The sequence below is a fragment of the Bombus terrestris genome, chromosome 4 (genome assembly GCF_910591885.1).
Source record: "Bombus terrestris chromosome 4, iyBomTerr1.2, whole genome shotgun sequence".
In the NCBI taxonomy this organism is placed as follows: Eukaryota; Metazoa; Arthropoda; class Insecta; order Hymenoptera; family Apidae; genus Bombus; species Bombus terrestris.
In genome coordinates, this window is record NC_063272.1 from 18019534 (window position 1) to 18044309 (window position 24776).

General features: G+C 36.0%; 1 long non-coding RNA gene across 3 annotated transcripts; it reads left to right on the forward strand.

The window, feature by feature from the left end:
- Window positions 1-290: 290 nt before the first annotated feature.
- On the forward strand, window positions 291-22741 carry LOC125384643. Of its 3 annotated transcripts, none has more exons than XR_007223857.1 (7): window positions 291-1424; window positions 11866-12033; window positions 12113-12257; window positions 12328-12895; window positions 18229-18285; window positions 19994-20205; window positions 20604-22741. It is a non-coding gene; the product is annotated as an uncharacterized LOC125384643 (long non-coding RNA). The 3 variants fall into 3 exon arrangements; XR_007223858.1 differs by having other exon boundaries at window positions 12159-12257; XR_007223856.1 differs by having other exon boundaries at window positions 11866-12257.
- Window positions 22742-24776: the final 2035 nt, after the last annotated feature.

The window sequence follows — 24776 nt, forward strand, 5'->3', positions numbered from 1 at the left end:
CAGGAAGGCCGGCCACGGTAGTGTACGGCCGACGAGGAGGGAAAATGATGTTCTCGGTGCAGATGCACTCGCGGTCTAAAAGACACGTAAACGCACAGAAAATCGACGTGCACGCGACGGCGGTCGCGACGATACTGCGCCCTATCGGGCGGCCCTGCGCAAATATAATACCACCCCTCTCCTACAGTCCGGCCACGCTATTCTCCTCACCGCCACTACCACCACCAAACCAAACCAAACCCAACCCAACCCAAGCCAAGCCAAGCCAACCCAACCCAGGCCAACCCCCTACCGACGATCGGTTTCTCTACCTACCCTTTTATGCGCCATCCTCTTCCACCCCTTTGCCCCATTCCCATCTACTACTCCTCTCCATCCGACCCTACTACTCCGTCTTTCCATCCCCCTATCCCCTTTTCCGCGCTCTCTCCTGCTCCTCTTCCACCCTCCTATCGCGCTTCTTTTTTTTCCTCTCTTTCCACGGCGCTGGCGACCCTTGCCGCGCTACCGCAGAACCTGCTACAGGGATCCCTTTTCTCGAACGGGGGCGGCAGGGAGGCAGCTTTGCTGCGAGTTTCCGGTGCACACCGATGGCTATTTCCGTTCACGCTCCAAGGACTCAAGACGACGAAGAGGACCGGTTGGCTAACCGGGGCTACCTCTCTGCTCTCTCTATCGCGGGGTAATCGCACGTATCGCCCCCGATCGTGCCTCCATCGTACCTCGTGTATGCCGATTACGTCCAACGACCGATAAGATTTCTTCGCTAGGCTCGCTATTTCCAGACCCTTTGAGCCTGACGATTCGCTGGACGCGACCGTTCATTCCGATTTATTCGATATTTCATCGATACGCACCGTGCGCGCCACTTAAGTTTTTCCGCCCGTTGTTACAGGCCTCGGCGAACCAACGGGTCGGTATTTTATAATTATCTCACCTTTGTATCTAGAATCTGGAGTATAGATTTTCCGAGCTTGTTCACGCGGATCGGATGCGCCAACGTTCCTTATAAATATATAGATAGTAAACGTACATAGATGCCGCGCCGGTGTCCTTTCTCGTTATTCGTTTCATCTTTCGACCGACATCTCGCGAAAAGAGTGCCGTCGCGAAACAAACCCGTAGCAAATACGAGTGTCGCTCGAGTGACAATTATCCGCGTCTCCTCCCTCCCGAAGGCTGATTGCCAAGCACCGACGGTTTTATCTTTGCGTTTCTCCGTACGATTGCATCAAATTATTATATCAAACAGAAATTGTTATTCATTCGCTTGACTGTTACATCGCTCGACCCAGTCACGTTGCAGCTGAATAGGAATTCAGACAAGTTGGTATTCTATTCGAGGCGTGTTCCTATGTGTGAAGTAAAATAAACATTTGGCATCTTCTTGTATAGGACATTCCGCTACACATTACGCTACGACGGTATGATGGTATTACGGTATTACCCTATTACGATATTACGAAGTAAATCCGGCAACTTGCACGTATATCTGTATATTATGCCTTAAGAAATAAGTATATCTGTATATTATGCCTTAAGAAATAAGTTCGAAGGGACAAAAGAAACCTTTATCCCGAAAGAAACACAAATACTCTGGATGTGTCCGATAAACAAATTAGATGTACGTATATATACGGCGAATGTAACGCCGATGAAGAATAAAAATTACATAACGTTGAGCTAACTTAACATGACATAATTCAATCGTAAGACGTTAATTATTAATTTTATCGACGGAATAATTCGTATTTGTAATTTTTAACGTTGATTAAACTCTGTACAGAGCATAAAGGTTCTCAGATCGTAAAGAAGAAGATGGTTGCCCTAATAAAATTAATTTGTCCAATCATTCACGCTCTTCGAATATGATAATTTTTATTTGAACGTAAAGTACTAGCAAAGAATGTTGCCCCTAATAAATATTTCTTAAAGATGTATTAAGCGCGAATTGTATGTTTCGCGCGTGAACGTTAATAAATAAAACAAACGGATAAATTTGATCAAGTATAATAATAAAATAAATTTTCTCACGCTCGTTAAGTTTATACAAATCGTAAAAAATATTTACGACGAGGCTGATATCCTTGAGATGTTTTAGAAATATCTTTCGCATTTGCGTTAATTCCATCGAATTAAACGGACTTGGAAAACAGACGCGATAGATATCGCGAGAGGCGGAAATAGATCGAACCATTTCATAAATAGTTGACGGCGTTCGATTCGCAGGAAGCCGCGAGAGGAGCCGTTCGCGTTACCAGTTAAAATGTAACGATTTCATTAATGGTATTAAATATCGCTGTAAACTCGTTGATGATATTAGGCATTTCTACGTATTAAATTTATATGAAATTTTTCGTAAAGAAAAAATCGATTTTCCTCGCGTTTCGTAATAATTTTATTCTATGTGGTAAATACGTTAATATTCTACATATTATCTACATAAATACGTTGTAACGAGAATGTTAGGTTCGAAACCGTCGTATCGAGTCTGTCTAATAACGCTAATTAGCTAATTTCGAAAATTTTATTACAACGGATTAACTTTAACGAGTAGTTTGACGCAGCCGACAAATTGTCGAAAGTAAATAAATAAATAAACGAGATTCGAATAAATTAAATTCGATTATTTTTTACAAAACCTGCGAGCTTTCGTAATTCTAATAAAAATTTCTGATACGCTTTTCGCGCGTTAGAAATCTCATATTCCGTAACGGAAGCTCAAGTATTTGCGATCCGGTTCCAGGAACAGGACAATTACCGTACGTCGTGCTTTTTGCAATAAGATTGATCTTTAGCACTTTTACCGTATATGCCGGTAAACCTACTTCCGAGCAATAGAAAACGCTATTACGAGGAACGTTATAAAATTAGATTTTAACTGGAAATTGAATTTTATTTTATCTTTAGTTTGCTCGACATTTTATCTGTAACCTACAGAGTCGTATTTCCCTAATTATTTCTGTTTGCCAATAGTTTAACGATATTATTCTTCGAAATAAGACAGGGTGCGGTAATAACTTTGATCGCTTTGAATATTTCCGTTATTTTTAGGGAAATGGAAAAACTTTGCTTGCAAAAGTGGTAGAGCGCAAAGGGGGCTGTAACACGGCAGCGATAATTCTTTCGAAGATGGACACGGTCTCCGGAGATTTCAAATTCACCTTCGTTTTTCTAAATTGCTTTCTTTACTTTTTCATAGCTGGTAGAATAGAGAATATTTGGACGATGTCAACGTATCTTGTAATATGTTCCCTGTATTCGTAGCCCTCGTTGGACCTACTTGTACGTACGTGTTTGTAACCAACGTAGCATGTTACGATGTTAAAACAACGTAATAGTTTCGTGACTAGTTTATCCGTCTGATGACGTTGGCAACGTCAAAAAGTATCGTGAAAAGCCAGTAACGTCATCGGATACGAAACAGAGACTCGTTGCAGCATACGCCACGGTCGATTCGCGAGTAATAACAAGCGGACAGGATTCGACGATCCAGTGATTTCAAAGTTGCATCGATGCGAACGATCGGTCGTTCGTTTATCGTCGAACGATCTTGTACAAGGGATCGTTGAAATCGTGTAAACATCCGCTATTCCATCGGGAAGCGATGGGAAGCGATCTGAAAGAGCGACGGTAACCTTGAAATCTCCGAAGACCATCCATCTACAAAAAATCATCGCTGCCATATTATACGACCCTGTACATACCGTACAACTTTTGTTCACAAAGTACCTCGATATCTCTAAAAATAACGGAAGGATACAGGATGATGACTAAATACCGAGAGATACAGAATGTCTTAGAAATTACGATATATCCGTCTGATCTTCCAAACATCTTTTACTCGAACGTTTGATTCCCTGAATACCTCTCATTCGAATAATACCGGGAAAAAGTATACTCTCGATACATGTATTCGTTAATCAGGTTATCGTTCTCGACTCATCGTCAGACGTGTAAACGATGAAAAAATGATCGAAACGATTAAACAGATATTTGATCGTGTTGATTAAAAACAGCGACGAACAACTCATAGCGACAAAAACAAGCGATAAACGGTATAAAACAGGAAAGACAAGTAATCACGACCAATTAGTGAATTAATAAAATATTTTTGAAATTTTCTCACTCGTACGATACCGCGCGATAAATTGTCAATTTTTTTGTTGACTCGAAACATTCGACGACTCTAACTGTCGCGATTATCGCAATTATTCGACACGTGCTTAAGCTATTAACACGTCGTTGTTTCTTCCAACGAAGGAAAACGCAGGGCCGTGTTAAATTAAGTCGAAGATTTCGGTTTGTTGCCGTTTACGTACGACAAGTATCCCGTGTGCTGCTCATTTACAGAACAATGTGACCAAATCCGTAGTAAGCGTCGTTTTGGTACATTCGTACTGCAGAACGAACGTAGGTTAGTACGCGGACCAATCGATAAAGCGTACGTACGAAAGCGTACATCCTCGAGCGCGGTGCTTGCAAAAAGAGTCTCCTACCCGTGCACTTTCTGTTTATTTTGTTCAACCGGAGTTTCCCTGAATGCCGACTGACAGCCGTCATTCACCAAACGATCTGTCACTACTTTCACGCTGAATTTTAACCTTAAAAGCTATCATAAAAGGAAATCGCAATAGTGTTATCACAGGTGAAATAAACTCAAATATCAATGTATATTAAATATCAATAATTATTATAAATTCTGAAATTTAAAATGGTTTTTTTTATATAGCAACGATATGTTATGTCGATGGTGTTGCTATTCTTACATATTACAAAGGATAAACTTCGAACATAGTGCATACGTACATGTTTGAATATCATAGAACGGGGAAAATAGCGCGATAACGCGAAATTGAGCATCTCTGTTTCTGTTCAAAATATTTGTCCCGAAAGAGATTTCGTTAAAAGATGTCGTTGATATTAAAAAGTAACCGCTTGCGAAAACTCGAACAAAGTAACTTTTAAAGGAAAAGACACAACGAAACGCAACGTTGTAAGAATATTTATTTTTCCTTCCTGGTTAAACAAATTTGATCTGGAACGTCTACAAACGTTCGGAAAATGTAACCTGCATATTAATACACATATATACAAGATAAACGAAACACCTTGTACAAGTAGTATGTATTCCGAACGAAATATTTGCCGTAATAAGTAGAATAAATAAATCAAGAGTCAGACATAATGATCAAATCGATCATTTTAAAAGATTAAGTTGTACGCGATCTACGCGACCTTCGTTAGCCTGTGTGCCACACTTATTCCTTCCGTGTCTCGTTCGAACGTCGACTTATAGAGTAACACTTATAGCGCAATTGCACGAATGGCCTAGATTTTCTGGTAGAATCAAACGCAAAATCTTCGGTTTTCCGATACACGCTCGTGCAATTTACATCGCTTCGTCTTGTCCCTCGATACAGCGCTCTATAAGTACGTAACAGAAATAACGAAAGATCACACTTTCGTAAAATCTCCATTATCCGAAATAGGAAAGCCAAGCAAATATCTTTGCATGGAATATTTTATAGCATTTGTTATATTACATTATCTCGAGCTGAATGTATGTACGTTCGGTTGAAAGTCGTGCAGAGAGCTAATACACAAGCGCATACATACGTACGTGGTTATATAGTTACGCGCAGGTGAGCAGTGTGTTCCTTGAGCTGGAATAAGTTCGGGAAATGAGATTTTCGCGCGAAAGAAATTCTCCCGATTTTTGCACCATATTTATCTGTTACGTTAAGAGATCATTTTTAACCCAAATATCGATCAAACTTTTGAAATATTAGTTGTTTTCATAGTACTTTATATGATTTTTCATTTATGTAAAAATTTTTATGTAAAAATACGAAAATTTGATAGCCATAAATAATCGTAAATCGATAAATCGCACGTAATATTTAAAATCTCGTCGTTTACAGAATGGATATAGATATAAACCGATTCGTAGCTGTAGCTTGTATTAGTTACTTGGGACTATGGGACCGTGGGACACCCTGTACGTACGCTTTCACGCGTTTCGTAATTAAACGAAGATCGTCGAGAATTTGAATCGTACAGGAACGCTACGATATACTTTATTTCCCTTCGATTTTTACCGTATTTTATTTCGCACGATCTGTTGCCGAGTCACTGAGAAAATACTTTACACTTACCGACCAGATCGGTTAGATTGTGCGAAAACATCGAACGATTATCAGACGCCTTCGCACTTTGGCGCATAGAGCGGAGGAAACAAAATTGGCGAACTAACAAAGTTTATTTCATTTTCTTTCAGAAGCGGTTTTCGCATATGGAAAGGTATTTGAATACAAAACAAAGATGCTATGTATCAAAAACGTGACATGGATATATATATATATATATATATATGAATACTGGAGCAATATTTCTAAAATTACGAAGACGGTAAAACAATATACGTTTCGAATCAAAACCAAATAAAAAGAGAATTATACGTATCCTAGCATCGATGGATATAACGCATCGAATTCTAAAATTGTTCTTAAATAAAAAGTAAAAGACGCGACTTATCGTTAAATGTTATATACGTACATAAGAATTTTTCATAATCGATACTGTACAACTGTATATAAATTCATCAAAGTAATTTTAAAGCGATCGAAATAAATTGCCAATTACTTTACAACATTCGGTGGTAGCTGATAAATATAAATAATCAAGAATGTAGAGAACTCGAAAAGAGTCGTTTAATATTCAGAATGATTGATATATATATATATATAACAATCGTTTCCAACGCAATGTAAACATACATGTACGATATTATAGGTCTACGTATAAATAATCGAGTATATGTATGATAGAGCCAAAAACATGCAATTTAATTAATAAAACTTTTATACGATACACATGGCCATGAATACATTCGAGGAATTTTAAATAAATTTCAATGCGGTCTCGTACGAGATTACTTTGGTTTATAACGTGCAACTTTCTTCATGTAATATTCATGTAATATAAACTAAATCCGTTTTATACAACGCAATATTTGATACGTGGTAAGGTTCGGTAACTTTATTTTATATGTATTTTTAATTTGCGCGTTTTCATACCAAATTATTTTCTCAATTAACTATGAAAAAACAGACTTTTCTTTTAACCGGGTAAGGGCTTCACGTTGGAATAAACGTCGTTACCATCGTTTCAGGGAAGGTTGTTAGAAATACGTACCTTTACCTTTATTCCATGACAAAGGATGCTTTATATTTGCGTCATACGTGCGCTGTTTAAGACAATAGATTCTATTGTACAAAGTGGATAAGAGCATTTCAGCGATCTCCGAGCATTTCACCACTGGTAACAATAGCAACAATAGTAAGAATCGTTTTGAAACATTAAGCTTTGAAAATTTCAATCGTTCAAGTTCAAATGCACCGTTAACTAACACCGTTACTACTATTATTACTAAATCGGCACCTACTCTGTGATAGCAAAAGTAAAAATAGCAAACTTTTTACGACGACTAAAATAGGATATATTTCATAGACTAGAAAATGCTCGACAATGCGAATGATTTAGATAACATCGCGAGAAGAAAGTACGCAGATACGATATAATATTTCGCAAAACGCGTTAAAGTCTCCGATGCGTTCAACTCTTTGCGGTTACCAGGTTTTCGCACAGCGTTCACTTGCACTTGTTCCATACGCTACGCCATAATGCCGATTACCGTCGGTTAAATAGCTACGCAAAACGGATCAAAACGTCGTTCGTTTTCCTACGTTGCTCGTCGACTAAAAGACGATACGCGAAGAGTGTGTATCGATAGCGTGTATAGTAAGTCACCAAACAGAGCGACAAGGTTTCCTAAGCGTTAAAGTTTCAATCGAATAGCAGCGTTCCAGTGGAATGTATAAGTTTCGTCCAGTCGTGGCCGATGGAAGGCAATTGCTTCCGCAGTTAGACAAATCTACCTATATAGCTGTGGCAGACAGCCGCGTCAATGGATGAAACGAGAAGGTCGATGTTAAAAGAGAATCGAAGGAAGATTGAAACGTCCCACGAACGATTTGTAGAATCTGCGTCAAGCGGTAGAAAATGGTTTTAGAGAACGTGCCGGCGTAAGCACACGCGCTTATCACAACACAGATAAAATATCGCAATAGAGTGGAAATACTGATCCGAAAGCTTCGTTCGGATCAGTCAAATTACTCGAACTCGAACAGTTTCGGTTCAAATAACTCGAACAATCTGATTTCAACGGAGTATTTGGAAATGGAAAATAGGAAGGAAGAAGCGTTCGTAGTACGTATGTACGAACTACTAGGCACAAAATCATTGGCACAGATATTAAATCAAGAAAAGAAAAAGCGTCGGTCGAAGGATTCGCAGAAATACTTTAAATATTTTTAATACTTTTTTATTACGATATATGCTTTACACTTTACGCTATAAACTGGCCGAATGATAAAGCAATGACGCGCAAAAGCGTGCCAATAGCTAACGAGATAATAAGAAACACAAGCGTAATGTCGATAGAGCTATCGCTATAACGACGAATTCCAACTTTTGCTGATAATCTATAGAAAAAATACAACTACACTTTCTAGACGCATTTCTGTGTAACCATACGCAAAATTATCATTTCTTATAACGTTATTCCATATTACTACCACATTCTGTTTTACAATATTCCTTCCCATTCCTGATCATTTTCAAGACACAGTTTGCCCCAGTTACGTGGGTCACCTTGCACAACAATGGCCTTTTCAAGATTTTCCAGCGTGAATTGATCTCGTTTATTTGAAAATTCAAGGCTGAAGAAGATTATTCCAAATTGTAATTGAAACAATTTATCCTTTTCCTAACATCGCGCTGAAATTTCTTTTTATAGTTTTCTTAATTCAACATTTTTATAATATTTAATATCGTATCGCGATCATTAATTTCTTTTTTTTAAACGCGACTAAATTCCTCTCTAATCGTTCTAATCGTTCGAGAAGAGGATCGGATACACTTTTCGGTTAAAGTTAAAGACATTTTAATTTTTTAGTTTTATTTATTTCAGAAATAGCAACACGTAAGTGCAAGAACAATAATTTAATTCGCAATATTAATCGAATTACAAATTAAACAAAGTAGCAATAAATACTTTTCTGATAAAAATGTTAATCGTTTCGTATAGAATAATACGTACTGCCCCTGTTATACCGTCTCTACCTAAGTTTCTCGTTTTATTACGATCAACCGAAGCGGATATTTGAAATCTAAAGAATTTTTTAACAAGCATCTAATTGCCAGGAACCTCGATCGTCGACACCAAGTTGTATTAAACAGACTTGGAATTGGTCATACCCAGGGCAGGCTCGCACATGCATATCTAATCTCAAAATCTAATCCACCAATTTGCGACATCCGCAATTGTCGAGTTACCGTCGAATACACGCTTTTAAATTACCCTAAATTCAATTACCGTCGCAACTAATACGAGAATAAAGGAACTTTAAGCGAAAATCTTTGTAATAAAAATCAAGTTTCGAGCGTCTCTTCCTTTCTGGAAAACGTATCGTTGTTTGACAAAATCTAACTGGCGGATCCCTGTCTGCTCGCATTGTCGTCGCTAATAAGTGCGCGTAAGAGCAGTTGATGCGATCTTTTCGATTCATCGTTTGCGTCAAATTCGTCTATCTTCGTCATAAGCTGCTGAGACGACGCGTCCTAATATTTCTCTTATCTTTTTTTTATACTTTGGCCAGAAAAATTCTTATTCGCTCGAGATACAATTCGTTTAACGTCCTGTATTTTTATTAAGCGAAATATTTTTCTCGCTACATTCTTCGGCTGTTTTTACCTAGAAAGTAACGTTTTCGGTTAAATAAACTGCTTTGTTCTTGTAATTCGTTTCGACTAAAAAGTGGCATCTTCCTATTGGTTACATCAGGGTCTTCGGCAAATAGCTAGAGTATTCGACTGTATTTATGCATCCATTCGCATATCTTGCCTTGTTCGTTGCAACGCGTACATATAGCAGTCACGCCTATCGTACGAGGTTATCTTCATCTGCAATGTTCACTTCTATTCGAATGTGAACGATAAATCGTGAAAAGGTTTCTAGGAACGTGTCGATGGTCTCGGTAATGGAAAGCACGAGTAGCCTGCACGAGAAGTTTACGACGATAAAAGTTCTTACTTGATGAATATATGTTCAGTGTGTAGGTGAACGAACCGATTAAATTTGTTTATATTAAAACAGATAAAATATTCAGTATATCGCGCATAAACGTAAAGTGTGTGATCGTTATATAAGCGTATATCATCGATTAAAAACCGCTTAGATAAATAGCTAATTATTTTTCCCACACTTGGAATCAAAAGTTTCACGATACGACACGATAAAAACGTTTATTTTTATGTAGAAATAGTCGTAAGATTAAATATATTACGCACAAAGTTGGTTAGTAGTCTGTTCTTTTGAGCAAAATATCTCTTTATAGATTTTTCGTCTATATTTGCTAATATCTTCAAGTTCTTAAGTTTCCTTTGAAAATAAGCCAGTACCTTACGCGTACATATACGGAAACTATACCTTTGAGCGCGGGATAAACTTTCGTTGCTTGAAATAGCATAGGTTTAACTCCGACAACCGCATAAATTTTATCAAAGAATATCGATAAGTCACACGATGATAGGATTTGATAGATAGTACATATTTAACAGAATCGAAAAGAGCAAATAATTTCTTAAGTAAATAAACTAATTTAATCTATACCGTATACGTTAAAGGATATTAACCTGTAGCGAAACAACTTTTCGTGCGAAATTTCGTCGTTCTCGAATATATCGTTCGAGAAAAACATATTACAGTTCCTTGACTATAAACGATACAACTTTATTCGGAGAACTTTGATTTGGTTTTCATAAAGGCACATATGCTGGAAAGATCATACGTTTGAATAAAAATCTGTTTAAAAATTGATTTTTTTGACTCTATCAGAATCGATGTAGCTTTTCGAAGATGCGAACTGAAATACAAAACGCGTGGGATTTTCATTTATATGTAGATGCCACAGAATCAGAGATATGCTTGTTCAAGAGCGACGTATAAAATATTTTCTAACATATAAAATTATTTTCTAAATCGTTCGTTTAAAATTCTTCTTTGTAGTATACTGCTAAAGGATTAATATTCTAGTTCGTCTCTTCCTTGCTTTCCGATGTTATACCAAATGTGAGCTATAACTGTATCTTCCTCGTCATCCTTAATGAATAACACGTCATAATTATTGGAATTTGAGCAACGCTCTCTCTCGTACGATTAATCTACATACGTAGTCAGATACTTGACATCCGAACAACTAGATATACGTAACATAAATTCATCGTAAACGCAATAAAATTTGCATTATCGTATTTGAGATATGCAAACATTGTTCGATCAAACTATAAGCTGGTCGATATCGTACTGTACATATAATTATAAGTATACGTAGCTTTTTGCTTATTAAAATCTGCAGCTAGATTTCATTCTATGGAAAGCGATGGATGCCTGCGAGGAAGAGAAACGTAAGGACATTGGTATTACTACTATTATAGTAAATAAAATAATTACTAACCCGACCCAGGTTAAAGCTAAAGCTGAACTGCGGAATATTTCTGCATAACGCGGTATCACGTGACCGGGCACGAATTACCGGCATTCATCGCACTAATCATAAATCATAACGATGCCGTTGGCAAACGTTCAAGGATATTGGTCAATGAGTGATATCATTTGCTTTTGCTTTTTTCCCCGATACATACACTAATCAAAGATTGGTTTACCCAAACTTTTTGGGATGCTTCGTTCCAAGACGTGTTCGCATTCGAACGTAATCTTTTTCTCTCTCTCCCTCTCTTTAGGAAATACACCAAACGATAGTTTTATTTTGCCATTATTCGTCGCTCGTCTCAAAGAGAGGAGAAGCAAAGAAAACGAACATAACGTAAACATGGGTTTTCTATAATTTAAGCGACAAGCAAAAAGATCACTGTCAGACGACTGAAGATAGCAACTAAATTCTCATATACGTACGTATAAACGATAAACGATTAATCAGAGTACTGAACTTTGTCATTAGCTTCTACAAAGCCCTTTTGCTACAAGCAGTGCGTATAATAATAAACGATACTCGGAGGATCCCCTCTCCTACTAGGTGAAAACGAAGCATCAGATCCACAAGACTAATAATACGTGGACATATATTACGGAAGACTGGACAATTCCGTTAGCACGGAGGTTGGAGCTCAACGAGGTGCGTTCTTAACGACTTATCGAAGCATACGAGGGATAAGCTCGGCTCAATGATCACTATGTGTAATCAGGTATGACGTTACACGATGCTTACACGGCCCCAAGAGCCCGAGTCTACTATTTTGTGCGCTAGTAGAACTGTGAAAATGCCTTTTTACGAAGCAACCGAGCATATGCGCCATCGTAGCTCGACCATACGCTGTCACAGCCCTATGGACCGAGTGAGACGTTGCACGGGTGAAATGTTTCACCAACGAGACTCAAAGGATAGTTAACAGTTAACGGCCATGTGACCATACCGTCATCCTATCCCGCACCAATCGACCGCGATGTGTACCCTCGCACCCTTTATCCTCTTTTTCTCGCTTCGTCCTTCTCTCTTCTCTGGTCGCTTAATTCTGATTTGATTGTTTTATAGCTTAGTAGGTGCCAATCCAACATTCGTTCGCGTATCACGAGCGAACGCATTTCTTGATAAACGCGAAACGTTGAAATCGGGACGAAATCTATATAGGTCGCGGACTGAAAGGATATCGTTATGGAGAAGATGCGTTATCTTTCAATTTATTTACATACACTGTACATACTTGACGATCGGCTCATCGAGATACACGCATCGAGTACGTTCTGTGCATGCACGTACGTAGCTATATAGTCTCTTAAAAATATCGTAATTATTGAAATCTAAAGAATTTCTACGCGTTTCTGTGTATTCTTCCAACGAATAATTAATCGTATAATTTCACGTTTCAAAAACTAATCGATCCTAGACTTGAAAACTATTTAACTCGAGCGCTACGTTTACCTCGACAAGCGAGAGATTATTTGTTTGCCGTTGAATTTACGAATCAACTCTGCAAATAGTTATTAAGCCAAGTAAAAAAAAATGATCTTTCAAAATAATTGAGACAGAGATCAACTATCGTTTTCAAGCGAAAGTAGGTTCAGTATATGTTTCGTACGTTCATCTTTTCTGAACCATTGTTCTAGAAACTTTCGACTATACAAGATCCACTTTCCATCGTAAGTAAAACATTCGAAGGTAGAACAAAATTCGTTATCAACGTCCAGGCTGTCTAGATAAAAATATGATATTGAAAACTAAGATTCAAACGAATACTTAAAATATCGCGGTTTATAATAATTAATCGTGCCTTCGTTTATATCGCATAATTGAGAGATTATATCGTATAAAAGACGAAAGAGTAAATAAGTTAAACATTTAAGAAGAAAGCAAATTTGGGTCCTATATACGTAGCTCTCAATTAATATGATTTTGCTCATCGATGCTTTTTATGGAAATGTAACTAACGTACATGAAAAAACAGAAGTAAAAGTTTTACGCGATATCGTGCTTACGATCGAATTAAAATAAAAACGCCTGTGCTATCAAAAATGCTATTTAAAACAAGTACGAATACTTCAACTTTGGTAAAATATTAAACACAAGTATCTCGATTCTTTTAATCGTATGTGTGTGTGTGTGCGCGCGCGCGTATATCGCTTAACGTAAAATAAACCCATGCAAAATCCATTTCACTTTCTCTATCTTTTTCTCTTTGAGACAAACGACGAATAATATCAGAACGAAAGCCTTTTATCCGAAAGACTATTTCTCTCGCTGTTTGTTATGAATTATCTTTGATAATATCAACGAAGACATTGTCGCTTTCCGACCGCCCCCTTGATTCATTTTCCAATGAAAAATCACCGTCCTTGAATTTCAAGACTTGGAACATAATTTCTTTAAAATGCCGAATTTATATGCTCTCAGCGAGTTTCATGATCACGGACAAAGAAAAATGACTAACGAAATTCGAATAGTTTTGTCGCAAACTATGTATTCAACGTTCACCGTATGTACAATAACGACAAACACTATTCGCATATACATCCTTATTTTCCAATGAAGCGCTTTTACCGCGATACTTGGTCAAAAGTGTTTTCAATGTCTAAGAAAATAGGACCGCAAAAGGTTGCAATTATTATCAAACTGAATTTTAATACCAAAGTTATACTATGAAGTGCACTTTTATCGGTACAAAATAAGCATAACTTACGATATATTGCTATTTCATACCGCATCTGTTTCATCTGTCATACTAACATAACCTCTCTAGATAGAATGCAAGACACTATTCGTCGCGTCTTTGCTCTCGCTTACGTTTCTACGTTTCTCTTTAAACTTCTCTCACGGACTCGCGCCAACTTGTTCAATTTCGTACAAATTTGGTGAGCTTCGCTTTTTCTGTATTTTTGCGCGTTTTTCACGCCCGTGATTTCCCTCAACCTCCTCTGTCTTGTTACTTTCAAAGTTCCTTTCTTCGCCGTCGCTCAGCGTGTAAAATTCCTATGCAATGTGTAAGTTCACGCGCGCGCGCCTTTTCCTCCTGCTGCGTTCTTTGCTTATTTATCCATCTCGAGCGTTTCTATTTCCTTAACCCTATGGAACTTCGATTTTTATGATAGATCTAACGGTAAATTTAATAACGATAAATATTTTATATGAAATTTGAGTAGCATCGAGAGATCGATAGACTGCAAAAAATAGTTTCGAGTTTACGAAGCTTACCATTATTCCATAGAATTAGGGCTTGAAAAAATCGAATATTCGTTGCTTTTTAAATAGAATATTTAATTTCGTCATATTATCATGATATGATATTAGCGAGACGTATATATATATGTGCGCTGGTTTCTAATTACATTTTTTTTTGAAGGATGGAATTAAAACAGTTAAGAACTAGAGCGACGATATTCGAATCGTTGCGAAATCATTTAAATGGAAAATAGTTCAAAGCATATAAAAAATCGATAATACTATTTAGGATCGTTTGACGCTCTAGCAACAAATTCCTTAACCTACAAACCGATTGGTAGCCCCGCTGAATACATTCACGCGGACGAGCGTCAACTAAAATCGACGATACGTTGTCGCCACACAATTACAACGTACTGTTGCTCGTGACCGTCGTGCGACACTACGCGACGACCGAAATGGTTTTAAAGAAGGAATCGATAAACGGTAAGCATAGGACATAGAACGCTGAGAAGCAGTAATAGGAGTTAACGGAGATTACGTTATCGATTATCGTATATCAATTCCGTAAATAGAATAAAGCGGCATCTAACGCGTTAGAGACGCAAAAACTTTCGATTCTATCCGATACACGAACGATACATTTTTGTAGGCTGAACAACGCTTTTGCTTGCAAGGTGCATCGATTACAGAAAGATGATGCTCTAATGGTTACCTTAACGTGGATATTCTCGTCAGAACCATTTGTTAATTCATGCGAGGACACCTCATCGTAACTCTTATTCGCTCCGCTCAGTAAATTACTAAACGAATTATTTACGCCTCTGATGAAAGAGACTCGCGATGCTCTCGATTAGTGCCCAGTCGAGCTTAACTGCGCTCCCTTAGTAATCGTCGTCATGCAACCTTGTACAAGTGTCTTTAGCTTACACCCTATTTCTCGATCAGCCACGACTATATATACGTGCTTTTACACTGAAACATTTCCTCTGAAGCGAACCCTTCGAGTTAACGAGACTTTGCTTCTGCGCGTCGATTTTCCCTTGTTCCTTTGCCTCTTAAAATAACTTGCTCGCCTTCCCCTACCTCTTCTCCTTTCCACTTGTGCCCAAACAGCTAATAATTATTTTCAATCTACTTCTGTTACTCCTACGTGTACCAATTTTAAAATTTCATGAAAAAGACTTAATAAACGAGTTCATGTATCTATTCGTTGATAACGTATCATTATCACATTCAAAAACATTATTCGCATCAAAACGTCTGTTACAAAGCATAGAATATTACAATTTGTCCTTAAAGACATAGCATTAAGTGTGAGAAGGTCTTGAGATAATAAAGGATTGCTGTTTATGTATTAGAATTGAAGTTTCGATGGCATTAATGCAGAGATTGAAATATTGGTTACGATAAAGTTGAAAGTCTTATAATTTTTTAATCGTGTAAGACATATTTTGTCTTATAGTTACTATCCAAACTCTAAGTTATTCATCGTTTGGCCTCAATGGAAGCCAATTTATAAAGTATATAATTAATTCATATACCATATGCAAAAATACTTGTTCTTAGCTTTTAAAACAAATCTATAATAAAACATGAAACTTTATACGAGGTTCTTAGAAAAGTAACTTAAGAAAATGAAACTTTATTAAATTTAAAATCTAAAAATTAAATACCTATGATTTTTGAACTATGCCAGACATCTGTATCTTGTAATTCCATATGAAGACTTATTAAAGTTTACTTTTATCTCGATAGAAGAATACAAATCAAATTTCTTAACAAGTCTTACTTCTTAATTGATAATATTTAAAATTTTAAAATATATAGAGTAGAATTAATCAAAGCAGGATATATTTCAAAGCTACTTACATTCTTGGCTTTGTCCAGTCCTTGTTACATCTTCCTTAGAAAACAGGGAGAAGTCCAGGTTGTGAGATATCTGTAACAAAACATAAAATATTATAATTTGCTCTTGAAAGCACATTTTGTTGATTAAAATATTTCAGACAGCAAAAGGCGACACGCTATTAAATTATAAATAAATGATAGGGTCTAATGTTATAATAAACTCCAATAAGTATAGAAATTGGAACTTTAATATAAACGTTTCAAATCTAACAATTAAGAATTCAATGATTGAATTCTGATGCTTGTCAGACATTTTTATTTCAACATTGACTATTAACGTTTGCAGACTTTACTCCAGTAGGAAAATATTTATAACTTTTCAAATGATCGATCATCTTTACTTTTTGATTAGCTCAAAATACAAAAAATTGAATAAATTGAAGTACAATATACAAGATTACTTACATTTTTGAGCTCCTGGAAAGGCTTTATCCTCTCGAGAGATGCACTACACTTCTAATACCGAAAATGAACATTTAAGAAAAGAAACATAAGAAAGAGAAGAATAAAACACTACGTTAACGCGACCGGTTATAAATTATAATCGACAAACAAAAACTCTAATATTGCGTGCAAATTCACTTGATAAGATTCTACGACTTTCGCGTATTATTATTTACACAGTTCGATTTAATCAAAGCGATCGTGACTTGGAAACATTGAAATAAACTATAATGTAAACACTGACTCTACCAACAGCATCGCTCGCGGTCACAAATATTCTTTGAAAACAAAACTGTTTGAGGGGGGGGGGGCGAGGAGAAGGAGCTTGAAAGAAGAAAAATATTTTCATATTTTGCATCTCCTTCCTATGGAACTTATTCAAGAAAATACCGCTATTTTCCTACTCTTAAGAAACGACTATTAAGAAACTGGTATATATATTAAAGATATTAAATGTAAATAATAACATATCTTTCGATATGCAATAAATGCTTGTGCATACACTGAATGTGCATAATACGATTATTCGCAAGAATCATACTCTGAACGTTCGTTATTATGGTATAGAACATACACTCCGTTAACATACTATATCGCGCTTTATAAATATTCGAAAATGTTTCCAAGAAATCTAAATTTCACAACTAAATATGCTTGAAGAACGACACTACGTGAAAGCGCGCGTAAAATCTTGTTTTGAAGCATTCGAGTGTCATTGCGCGCCACCTTTGTAGAAAAAATATAAGTCGTGAAGTTGCAAACATATGACATTAACTGTAGCAAATTCACGTAATATAGCAAGATAAAGGCGGACATTCAGTGTGGAGAGAAATTTTAACAAATCGATCGTATATTTATTACGTAGGTATATTCGTAAATTTTTAGCATTTCAATTTTTAATTTCTATTTTAGAGTTCCAATTTTTACAGCAATTAAATTTTATTAGAAAATTTGAATTCTTTCGATTACTATAATTTCAAGTTTGAATAGAATCTCATATTTCGTTAACTGAAACTTTTTGAGCGATTATCACTGTATTTTTCAAAACAAATTACAATAATTTATGTTTTTATTAAAGGTTTTTCACCTTCCCTCCCTTCCTATTGCCTGGAGAAGAACTGCAAAGGCCAATAATGTAAGTAAATATGTACACGATTTGTATTTTCTACTTGATTTAATTTTATTACTTGTATTTTACGATAATCATCGTTAATTAAAAAGTAGAATCTGATTAAAAATTTCACAAGTTTGAACTTTTCATTTTAAATCGAAAATCGGATAAAAATTTTCTGTTTAATGGATATAACCTTTAATCTTTCGTTATTTAAACTTTTCACATAAATAACACTGTTTTTATTAAAACATACGAAGTTATTAGAGTCGGACTTTGTTCGTCCGAGAATGTATCAAGTTTCATGTGTAAGTAAATAATACGCGATAGGCAGATTTCAGAACCAAAACAATTCTTGAGCGATCCTTTGTACTTTCAAAGACGTGCTTCGACGAAAGGATGGCTTGAGTACTAATGTTTCTACTAATATTTCATTTAGTTGATCGATATAAATGCATTCGCTACTAATTTCTTTCGTTAAAGTATAATAACATAATAAGTCATAAAATTAGTAAAGCAAAGTAAAGTATAAGGATTATTGAAATTTGAATAAATAAATTCCACTCTACGTTCCTAGATTTACTCTACGTTTCGTAGAAAAGCAGTCGACATAATGATCATAGTTCGGAAGCTTAATAATTTCAACCGAAGCAACCGAAGTTGCATTGGTAGTGTTTCGTGCACAACGTATTTTCCACAACGTGTAAAGTTGCATCGTTTTTGCCATTCATCGTGATTTCGAAATACCTACTTATATATGTCACAAGTATGGATCTAATTAGAATTTCCAATAACAATGCTATTAGATTACGACGATAGCATCTATTCTAATAATATTATTTCTTATAATATTAACTTGCCTGTTACGAACGTAATGGTATTACGTATAGTTGGAGAATTTATCAAATTGTTTCATTGATTTTCGTATAAGCATGGATTTGTATGAAAAATTTAAAAAAATTGTCATTATATTTCTCGAAGTTTAGTCTACAATTATATTAAATTATACGTTTAATTTTGCGTTGGAACGTAGAAATTGGTATTGCAATTATATGACACGATAATAAAATTTATCTTTAATTTCAACCGTAAGTAACGTTGTAATTTTCTTCTACGAATCGCTAAAAAATTCATTAGCTACTTCCGTTGCGTTTATACGTTTAACAAATGATCTTTTTATAGCTATTGGTTTTATCGCTTTTATTCTTTACTCTTTACTATTTAGTCTTTATTCTTTATTCTTTATTGAACTGCGAGTGTTCCAGACGTATCTCGTTTCATTCGATCAGTAGACTACTAACCATTCAGCTGAGTCGCGACTGTGTTCCCAGTATCGCTAAAATAAAGGATGTTTGGAATAGAAGGCGCATCTGTTTTCTAAGTGCTCTTGAAGGAATTTCAAGAGTGCGGTGGAAAAAGATATTCTCCATCGATAACATTAAAAAGAGTCCTGAATGCGAACAATCCATCGTACATTTTTATCGTAGAATTTATCGCAGATTTATTTTTCCATACAGATTGCGTCGTCTGTTCTTCTTTTCTCTTTCCGAGGGTATCTTACTTTTTGACCTCGCCATCAATAACGAACAATCTTGTGTATCTATAACCACGTTTATTATGAGCTTCGATTAATTATTCTAGTGAAATTGGAGCGACACGAATTGCTATCACACTTCGTTATTCGTTTCTTTTTTCATTGAGCCATATGTTTCCGCGCTTTAATCTTTTACAGAGGGATAGCAGTGTCACGTAAATCAGCCAGAGTCCTCTTATCCTAGCTTGACGTGTGAGAACCAACGCAACGTGAGGCTGAGGGTTATCGGATCAGTATCTATAGCACTCACAGAGAGTACAGCTAAATGTTAGAAAAAGGAAACTAGATGCTATCACGCTTACAATTAGTAAATTTCCTATTTTATACATACACATGCATAGATTTCCGTGGTAAGCATGTATTCAAATATCCACTGTATATTCCGATCGTGTAAATCTATGTTCGTGATCCACGATACATTTTATTTTACGTATTCGAAAGGGAATAACTATTTCTAAATACGTATGTATTGTATTAGGTCATCCCATAAGTTCGTTCCGTTTTTCGAGCGGTTATATATATGTTAAGATTGCTTACATACCTTTCAGTTTCATGAAAAAATGCAATCCCCCTCTCGTTGTACAACTTCTTCCCATTTTTCAAGTGCACATTGGTCCCTTATCGCCGTATGTTTATAAATGGACACATGAAATGTATACACAAAAGTCGGCACGAACTTATGGGATGACCTGACATTAAGATCTCCTTTACGAGAAATTGAAATTACTGTCTTTAACGCATATTTCAGCGAAGCATAAATTTCGTATTTCGTGCTTAGTGAAAAGATACCAAGCAAAGAACGACATTTTCGGTATAGGATGATCTGACAAGCGTGCTGGGTAAGTTCATCGATATACTTCAGAAACAGCCAATGTTGCCTTAAAATAGTTTATTGATTATAAGTATCAAACAACCTTTTCTGAATGTATAAGAATCCTTATCGAAACTTTAAAGCCATTTTGCTTAGAAACTACAGTTTTTAAGTTTGTGGAAACGATATTCTAGAAACTGATACGGCCTTCGCCTTTAAGCTCTAAGAGTTTATAAAAATGCGAGTTTATTCGCTGCTTCACCTAAGATTACATAGTATATACGTACAATAGTACGTACAATAACGTTTAGTCGTATTAATATAAACGAGCGATAATTTTCCTCGCTTTAATCCGATTTAAGTTTAAAATCATATCGCTTTATTAATTTCTCGTTCAGTAGGTTTACTTTCTTTTAATTAGATACTTTATCTTTATTTTAATTAGATACTTTTATTACCATTTTATTCCGGAGATGCTGCTTGCAGGTAATTTAATTATTGATATCAATGTGTGGCTAGGGAAGAGATTTCTTTAACTTGTTGAATAATTTCTTTAAATATATCAAAAATTATTAATTTGCTATACTTATTTTGAAATGTCGTAGAGCGTAAAACAATTCGTTAAATGGTGTTTCTCTTCCATTTTACAATGTGCTTGTTCGTTATGTGCTGAGGTTTTCCTCGTATCAGCAAACCAATACATATTATCATAGTCAACGTTAGTAAAAATTATTATTATCGTTTCCAGAATATAAATCTATTAAAAGATCTATTTAGCCGAAGTACTGCTGCTCACTATCTTTTAGTAACTTTTGCGTGCTATGACTATTACGCTATGACCACTGTACTGCACTGTACGATGTACATATAATAGCATTTAATATGTAGGATACGTAGATAGATAGATGTGATACGTAAAGATGAAATATGCGTATGAACTAAATCCTTCCAACTCTCAACATATTTACTTTCAAGGTTTAATACCTTTCCACTAAAAGCATTTCCTAGATCCCTTGTAATCCTGCTTCTTGGAAACCGGAATGAGAGCGGACATGAAATGTTATTACGAACAACGTGCAACGTGCTTGATAGAAAATTAATGATCAAACTAAATTAAGGCAAGAAAACACCTAAACACTGATCGACGCGCATAAGTCAAAGTATTACGTTACGTTTAACGAATACTTTGATCGATAATTGAAAATATGTCGATGAAAAGGATATAATACATGTGGGACTCTTATCGCACGATTCACTTTTACACAGTACCATCTTTGCACGGTTTCTTTTAGCACGATTTATTTACTTTTGTCACTGTTTGATCACTGTTACGCGATTCTCGACCAATCGAAAATCGTCAGAACGACTTGAATATTCGAGCCAAATAAATATCCCTGGGGAAAAGATAGCATTTCAGTTTCACTTAAAATACAGAAGCTTGCGACAGAGATTCAGGATTATAACGATAGGTTACAGAAGGACGTAAGATATTTTTGACTGCCAATTAACCAACTGTGATGTGGGATTTCCGCAACCACAGCCAATTAGGTCAATGAGGGGAATCAAAGGAAAATGCCCTAACCGATGATAGATACTGGCATTACGTGCGGCCATACTGTGACGCAACGGTGGTGACCGGAGTATCCATTTTTTCTTTTATCCGTTTCGACGCATAATCAGAAATTTTATACATGTTCCATAGAATCGTACGTACATAAGCAATCAGTACATAAGTAAAGTATTCAAATAAGAAATTATCTTCGTACTTTATTATAATTATAGTACAATATAAAAACATAATATACCAAAATAGAATACAGTTCGTACAGAATTATCATGCAACGTACGTTCGGTAGCGATTAGTCATATTCGCCAGCATTTCTTCGTCGTATTTACAACGTAATCGTATATACGTAGTCTTACATTGAAACTTCTCCTGCAAAGTTTAGTTATTAGAAGCTGTAGGTGCCTAAGTGGGATGAAACAGGGTTAAAAGCAACAAGCTAAATATTCCAAAATGCATTATAGCAGCTGATGCAAACTTACACGTATAACGAATAATTACAATCGAACAATTACACATTCGTATTTTAATGACCTAAATACGCGATAAACGTGTAACGAACTAATTGACCGAAAGGCGTAACTTTAACAAAATTTGACGACGTTTTATTTTATTAATTCTATTTGAAAATCGATTTTTCAGAGAACCGAACCCGAACAATTAACCTTGGATGAGAAACCTTGTTCTACGCTTTTGTTTCATTCTTGCAAAAGAAATCGTCTCTTGCCTATTCGCGTTGTATAATATTTGCGGTCATACTCTATATAAATAGAGCTCCGTCAAATCGAAATGTCAACTTCGTTCCGGCCGATGGAGTAGTCAAGTTGCCTGACACGAGTGCAAGCAATTTAAATCGGAGTAACTTGAAATCTCTTTACCAACGTGAAATTGTTATTTATTTGAAATATCCTCTCGTGTCTCGATACTTATCCGTAATAGTCAAGACGTTTGATTCCAAATATATAATTCGAAACGTTTTACTGCTATGGGTCTGTTATTTTACTTGACTGGAAATATGTTCTCAACTTACAAACAAAGTTGAGATTTGTTAGGTTTTTATACGAGCAACGCGGCAGAATGTGAGTTCGATTTACAGAAAAACAAATAAGGTGCGATTAATTCTGGTTATTCTAAGATATTCTCCCTTCTACGCTTGCCTCGATCGCACTCCATAAACCATAAACCATAAACCATAAATCATAAATCATAAACTATAAACCATAAATCACCATAGCGAGAACTTTGGTCGAAGCGAGAGACTCTCGTTCGTACATACCTACGTACGCGTGTATGTACACACGTACGATACATATGTACACGTTGTCTATTTTCCAAAACCACGATTCAACCAGGTTCCTTCGGCTATTCCTTAACTCGAAGGGAATACGTAGCTTCTGAGTAATATAACGTTATTTCCAGTTCCGCACTTACCGATACCAATGCCCTGAACTAACATGACGTTTTCCAACTTCATATTCGATCAAATTCCTTATATTTCATGTTTCCATTATATTCGTAATTATAATTACAATTTTACGTACAAACGTAGCTATTTTTCTGTTATTCTCCGTTGGATATGTTGTTGAAACGAAGCTACGCAAATTCAAACAACTCGAATTAATCTGGTTTCTCTCAAGAGCGAAATCCTATACGCAAAATCCTTATCCTGTGCTTTTATTCTAACAGAAGCAACGTTAAACTTGGCCGTAAGTTCGCCGTAACTCTATTTGACGTTGTTAGTGAATCTTAGTAATAGACAATATGGAAACTTAGAGGGAAATATGTGTGAATGAGCGTAAAAAAGAAAGTTAAAATAAATCGCGAAGATGAACATTTTCTTTGGCACGTTGAAACAAGATTTACATACGTATCATTTAGTTATAACACGATACAGGATTGTTATTTAATATAAATAAAAGTAAGATTCTAAAACTTTAGCACGTAGTTTTATGGGCATCGTCGAAGATTAGCGTACTCGTACTTTCACGTATAGGGTTAGGCAATAAGGGGATTTAAAAATGTATGTGATCCGTATAATAGAATTATACGAGACGTTTATACATCAAAGATACGGTTTTACATACGCGACAAACGTAGACTAAGAGCAAAGTTTTACTACGCTGTGTCGTTCTTAGGAACACAAGTATGATACAAAGATCGATAATGTCGAATGAAACGTTGTTAATATAACATGTACTTACTTTGTATTGAGAAAAAATCAAAGTATTCCATTTGGACGCGACAAAATCCAATCTATCTGTATAAATGTCTGGATAAACTATAAGTTTATTGCGATATGGACGTCGTGAAAAATAACCTTTACGAAGAATTCCTATACATGTGAGAAAAAACTGAGGGATACGGTGGCAGGATGGGTAAGAGAAAAACAAAGGGATAAAGAGGTCATATGCTCTGTGAGGTGTAGTTGGAAAGGCGACCAGCCGTGCAGATTGAGCCACAGGATGTGAAGCCCATCAGAGTTTATTGAGTGTAAAGAGTAGAGAGACAAAACAAAGAGGAAAAAGGGCACTGTGCGTTTCTAGGAA